Source organism: Camelus ferus, chromosome 25 (genome assembly GCF_009834535.1).
Source record: "Camelus ferus isolate YT-003-E chromosome 25, BCGSAC_Cfer_1.0, whole genome shotgun sequence".
NCBI classification, from domain to species: Eukaryota; Metazoa; Chordata; class Mammalia; order Artiodactyla; family Camelidae; genus Camelus; species Camelus ferus.
Window position 1 is genome coordinate 32,427,254 of NC_045720.1, and position 6,727 is coordinate 32,433,980.

Here is a 6,727-nt window from a genome sequence, read left to right on the forward strand (position 1 = left end):
GTTGGTGGGAATGCAGTTTGGTGCAGCCACTATGGAAAACAGTATGGAGATTCTTCAAAAAACTAAACATAGTTACCATATGATCCAGCAATCCCACTCCTGGGCATATATCTGGAGAAAACTGTAATTTGATAAGACACATGCACCCCAATGTTCATAGCAGCACTACTTACAATAGCCAAGACATGGAAACAACCTAAGTGTCCATCAACGGATAAATAGATAAAGAAGATGTGGTTTATTTATACAATGGAATACTACTCAGCCATAAAGAAGGAAATAATACCATTTGCAGCAACATGGGTGTTCCTGGAGAATGTCATTCTAAGTGAAGTAAGCCAGAAAGAGAAAGAAAAATACCATATGCTACCACTCATACGTGAAATCTTAAAAAAAAAAAAAAAAGGACACAAATGAACTTATTTATAAAACAGAAAAACAGGGACAGACTCACAGACATAGGAAACAAACTTATGATTACCAGAGGGGGAAAGGGGGTGAAGAGCGAGAAATTGTGAGTTAGGGATTTGCAGATACATACTACTATATATAAAATAGATAAACAACAGGGTCCTACTGTATAGCACGGGGAACTGGAACTATAGTCAATACCTTGCAATGGCTTATAATGAAAAAAACCATGGAAAGAAATATTTATGTACGTCTAACTGAATCACTATGCTGTACACCAGAAACTAACACAGCATTGTAAACCGACTACACTTTAAAAGACTCCGCCTTCCCAGGAGGCCCTGCGGCGGGGCGCCAAGATGGCGAGGGCTGCGGTCCGGAGCCTAAAGCAGCAGCTGTGGAGCCTTTCCAGGTGCCGGGTGGAGCGGCTCTTCGGTTCTCACCGGCTCCTGAGTGCCGGCTTCCTGCTCCCCGCCCTGCTGGTCTCCCCGCCGGTCGGGTTTTACCTCCTCGTCCCGCGCCTCTTTCTTGGGGCCCACGTCTTCCTGGTCACTGGGCGCTACCACACGGCGACCTTCGCAGGTTGTGGTGCGGACCCCACGCGCGGTGCTGGGGCTCGTTACCAAAGGTAAGCTCGCGAGCTGGAGGCACCATGAGGCCAAAGAAACCAAAACGTCGGAGTCTGGAGCAGAGAAAGGTTTATCGCCCAGCTGAGCAAGGAGGACGGGGCGGCTTAGGCCCGAGAAGACCCAGAGCTCCTCAAGGGGTTTCAGCGGAGCACAGCTAAAGGCCAGGTGAGGGAGGGCGTCCCAGGGTGTGCGAGCAGCTCGGGCGCAGTGCCCTGATTGGTTGACGTGGCCGTAACAGGGAGGTCAGCACTGCCCCCCCAGGCACCAGAAAGTCTGGGGGCTGAGTGCTCTCCATGGGCAAGGAGATAACTTCTTCCCTTTGGTGGTGGTTTTTAGCATCTGAAAAACTCAGGAAATACGCATGAGATACTATTATCTGGCTGCTTCAGAGAGGGGCTGCAACAGAGGATGTGGGAGAGGGGTCTGAACTTGGAAGGCCCCCCCAGGGTCCTGCTCAGGTACATCGTGGCCTTGTGGCCAGCAGGAGGACGCTGGGCCTGGGATCACCGCCTCAGGGTCCTCATTTCCAACTGTGTGACACCTTTTGACCACAACAAAGTCAACCTGCTTACCAGGTGTAGGACCTTCCTGGCCATTCTCTATCCAGTGGGCGGTACAGCCTCTTGCCCTGTGAGTCCAGAGACCCCTCGTCTCTGTGACACTGTCAGGTGCCTCCTGGGTCTCAGAACTGCTGTGGTCCCTTTTCGTCCCTTTCACAGTTTGTCAAGTATGGTGGCTCCGTCTAGTTCATCGCCCGCTGGGCGAGGGAGATGAGGAGTTTGCCCTCCGTGTACAACAGCTGGTGGCCAAAGAATTGGGCCAGCCAGGATCATGACTCACTCCAGCCGACACAGCAGAGCTCATGAAGCCGCAGAGACACCCCAGGTTGCACCCAGCCAGCCCGGTCTTCTTTCCCTCCCGCCCCTGGCCCTTCTCCTGATGTGCAGCTGGCAGCTGTGGCTCAGAGAGTGAAGGAGGTTTTACCCCATGTGCCACTGGGCATCATCCAGGGAGACCTGGCCAGGGCTGGCTGTGCAGACTTGACCACCACTGATTTTGCTTGAGGGAGCTATAGTTTTCATGCCTGAAGACATCACTGAGGGGACCTGCTCCCTTCCCACAGCCTCCACCCCATGCTCCCCAGCTCTGGCCTGGTGACCCCTCAGCCCACAGCCCTAACATTTGCCAAGTCCTCCTGGGCCCGGCAGGAGAGTCTACAGGAGGGCGAGCGGGCGCTGTATGAATATGCAGGGAGCAAAGCCCGTTCAGGTTCTTCTCCTTGCATCCTACAGGGGATTCACAGAGAGGCAGGCCCAGGAGGCGGACTGAGTGCAGGATGGTACCCAGTGCTGCAGGGTGGAGGCTGGGGGCAGCCCTCACCCAACTCACAGCAGGCAGATGGGTCGGTGGTAAAAAGGGAGCGATGGGGCTCCCCCCAATGTCACATTAAATTCAGGGTTTTCACTAAAATACAAAACAAAACAAAAAACAAACCCTATACTTTAATTAAAAAAAAAAATCAACCAGTCCTGAAAGTTAATAGCGCTGAGGTCGAGAAACTGGTCTAAAGGTATCACCCAATTAAGCTCAATTCAGAAAAAGCCCTACTCAAACCTCTTGAGTTAGGAGAGCATCTCATTCTTGTTGGTATCAGGGCTTCTCCGCACCTCTTTGTGCAAACCCTTTACCCGCCCCCAGGCACCAGGTGGGAACTCACCCTCCCCTGCTCCCTGACACCTTACTCACCAAACTGCCCTCCTTCCTGCCAAATGAAGGAATTCCTCTGACTTGAGGACGAGATGTTTTGAAGTTCCAGCCTGAGGATTGGCTGTGCTTCTGGCCCAAAAAAGGAAAATGAATCAACAGACTTTTCTCTCCTGTGCTTAAAGAAATTGAAAACCCGGTCAAAGTAACAAAACAAATGGCTTTACAATCAGAATGATGAGTTTCTATTTCTTTTCTCTTCATCAGTTTGTTTTAGGAAGATGGGAAAGGAGAACCCTTGCTGTTGGTAACTTCTGAATCACCAGCAGAGGGCAAGCATTGCCTACCTAAAGGAGAATTCTAGTTTTCCGTCTGCATTCAGTGCAGGCTGAAATGCCAGTGCCTGCAGGAACCGGCTGATGGATCAGTCACCTCTCCTAGTCATTTTCTTCCTCCATGTCATAAGTGACATGATTAAAGTCACCTCACGCAGTTACGATTCTGTATCAGGGAAGACTTGCTTTCTCCTCCTACCTTTTTTTTTTGTGAAAACTCTTTTGAGATGATTTGAAAAGCTTTCTTGAAAAATTAAAAAAATTTTTTTTCCTAATTAACGATGCATAAGCATTGCAGAGGATTAGAAAAAACACAAAGCAGAAAGGGAATTTTCACCTCCCAGAGACGATCACTGTTAGCTCGTTTTTTGGTGCTTCTAATCTCTTTTCTATTAACACTGCTGAAATGTGTTTGTAGTGATGACACATGATGAGTCCTTGACACACTGAGAGATGTGTAAACACCCCGTGGTTCTTGTCTCTGTGCCTTTGCTCATCCAGCTCAACTGCAGACTCTCTTTCTAATCTCTGAAAATCCAATTCCAAGATATTCTTCAAGGTCAAGCGCAAATGTCTTGCTTGATTCTCCCCAGCAGGAGTCGATTTATTTTCTCTGTATTTTTATGTCACTATGTTTGTGACTCTCATGGCCTCATTACCACCTTCTGCCTTATACTATGATTTGTAGGTACAGCTGTATCTTCCTACTAGGGCGAAGTCCTCTAAATGTGGGAATCTCCCTTCATCTTTCTTCTCTCCATAGCACAACACTGGGTTATCATGTAGTGAATACTTATAAATATTTGTTTAAAAAAAGAAAAAGGAAGAAAAGAAGGAAAGAGGAGGGAGAATGGGAGGGCCATTTATAATGCCATTTGGTAGAGTTTTCTCCGAGCAGAAGACTTGGAGTTTGGGCATTTTTGTGGGCTGAATGGTGTCCTCCAAAATAATACATTGAAGTCCTAATGTCCTGGTGTCTGTAAATGTGACCTTATTTGGAAGTAGGGTCTTTGCAGATGTAATCAAGTTAATGAGGTCATAACGGATTAGAATGGGCCCTAAACCCAGTGACTGTAAGGAAAAGGATATTTGGTCACAGAGACACACACAGAGGGAGGATGGCCCTGTGATGACGAGGCAGAAATTGGAGGGGTGCAGCTACAAGCCAAGTAGTGCCACAGGTTGCCGGCTACCACCAGCATCTGGAAGAGGCAAGGAAGGATTCGTCCCTGGAAACTTCAAAGAGAGCCTGGCCCTGCTGACACCTTCATTTCAGACTTCCAGCCTTTAAAGCTGGAACAGAATACGTTTCCACTGTTTTGAGCCACCCCATTCGAGGTCGTTTGTTACAGCAGCCCCAGGAAACAGATGCATCGTGTTCGGGACTCTTAGTGACCACAGGCCCACCTGGGAGTGAAGGGAAGTCCTGCGGAGGGGAGGTTTGGAAGGAAGTCAAAATTCCAAGGAGATACAAGGAGTTCTTGGTGAGGAGCAGACAGAAGTGGGTCGTTTGATGGGTTCAAAGATAGCGTTCAGTTGTTTCTTCGCCGAAATTTTAGCACAGGCAAATCCTTCTTTTCCCTTCATTTATTTTCGAAGATGTTGGGCCTTGCTGAAGGTCTTTGAAAAACATTGCAAAAGTGAACAGTAACTTTCTTCTGTGTCATCCACGAATTATTTCTTAATGCTCGCACCAGTGTTGGTATCTCATTATCTCCTAGGTTGTTTCTGCTGTATCACGATACATTTGAAAAGATAATGTGAAAAGCTAAAAACTGGTACCCTCCTAGATCAAACTCCTAGAAGGAAAATAAGAATTTAATGTACTGCAGCCATTCATTTATCTGTGATCATCCTAACTAAGGTTCTTACAGGATTCTGAGGATTAAATTATGGCTGGGAAAGTATTGCCAAAGTAGGGGAATGGATTTTTTTCTCTGAAATAAGCCCAAATGTTCCCCCTCATCCCCATGACTCGGGTAACTTAGTTTTATGTTCAAGGTAGATACATCAGTTCTCAGAGCAAAATGCCTGCTGGGAGGTCTCGGAGGGGCCGGTGGTAGATGCCATCCTCTCTCCCCGCGGTAGGAGAGGCCCCCCAGCAGGCACTGGGATGGCTCTCCTTGGGTTTCCATGGTGGCCTTCACATGCCTCCAGCACAGCTCGAATGATGATGAAGACGGTGGTCACAGGGACAACCATAACTGTCATCCTTGGAACAAAACCCACAGCACACACTGCTTCCTCCAGGAAGGCTTTTAGCCTAGCGTGTGTCTGGCACACAGTATCCACTCAGTGAAAGTTTGCTGGATGAATAAAAACATGAGTGAATGAATGAATGAATGAATGAGAGGAATTGGATCCCCTCTAGCAGTGCCCTTTATTGCTTTTTGACTGAGTTTATTTCTGTAATTTCCCACCAGGGTGTCTAGGAGTGAGGGAGGCTCAGGAAAATACTGATAGTACATGGCCAGAGCTGTTAATTTTGAATAGTAATGAGTTTTGATTTTCCTATGTCACCTCCTGTCTTTTCAGGGTCACTGGCTCCTGAGCATATTACTGGGCTGGAATTTGATCCTGGACAGAGATTTCAGGGCTGCTGTGGAGCGCTGTCTTCAGAACCAAGGGCAACTATGGTGAATGAAGCAACGACCTTGAGATTTCTGTTCCCGGTTTCTTGTAAGTCCCTAGATTAAGTTTCTATTTGGCTACAAATAATATTGCCATTTGAGTATTTCTTGACCTTAGGATTCAATCCTAAACCCTTGATTTTGTCAAGAAATATTTTGGGGATGTTCTGGGTTCTTTTGAGGCATTGAAGATTTTTTAGTGAACAAAATGCCTCCATGGAGCCTAACATCCAATAGGGAAAGTGTAATAATAAAGTTGCAAAATGATGTCAGGTGTTGGTCATGCCATGAATGAGGACCGCGGAACAAGGGGATGGAGAATGTCAGGGAGGCAGGGTCTCTATTTTAGACAACGTGGCAGGGATGGCTTCTCTGAAGAGGTAACATTTCAGCAGAGACTTAAATGAAGTGAGGGAGTGAATTGTGGGAAAATCTCTGGGAAGAACATTTAGGTAGAGGGAACAGCACCTGTGAAGACCTTGAGCTCGGAATGAACTCACAGTGTTTGAAGAGAAGCTGAAAGGCCAGTGAGGCTAGAGTGGAGGGAGTCAGGCAGAGAGCTTAAGGAGATGAGGTTGAAGCGAACACGGGGGCCTATGGAGCATAGCAGAGAGTCTGGATTTTATTCTGAATGTGATCAGGAGGGTATTGGAGGGTTTTGAGCAGAGGCATGGCATGATCTGGCTTATATTTTGAAAAATAAAAATCCCCCAGGAGGCTATGACTGTAACTGAGGGGGTTGGAAGCAGGGAGCTCAGCGAGGAGGCCATTGCAGCAACTCAGGAAAAAAATGTAGGTGCTCGGACCAGGGTGGTCTTTTCCTGGGCACGTTCTGAAGGTAGAGCCAATGGGACTTGCTAATGGATAGAGTGTGGGATGGGAAGGTGTGAGAGATGTCAGGGCACAGCTCCAGGGTGTGAGTGGGTGTACCCTCTGCAGTATAGGGGATACAGCGAGAGACACATTTTGAAGAACAAAGTCAAGATCATTTTAGCCACATAAAATTGGGCATGCCTAT

General features: G+C 47.6%; 1 pseudogene; it reads left to right on the plus strand.

The window, feature by feature from the left end:
- The first annotated feature begins 1,367 nt into the window (after positions 1–1,367).
- On the plus strand, positions 1,368–2,506 carry LOC102518230 (annotated as a pseudogene).
- Positions 2,507–6,727: the final 4,221 nt, after the last annotated feature.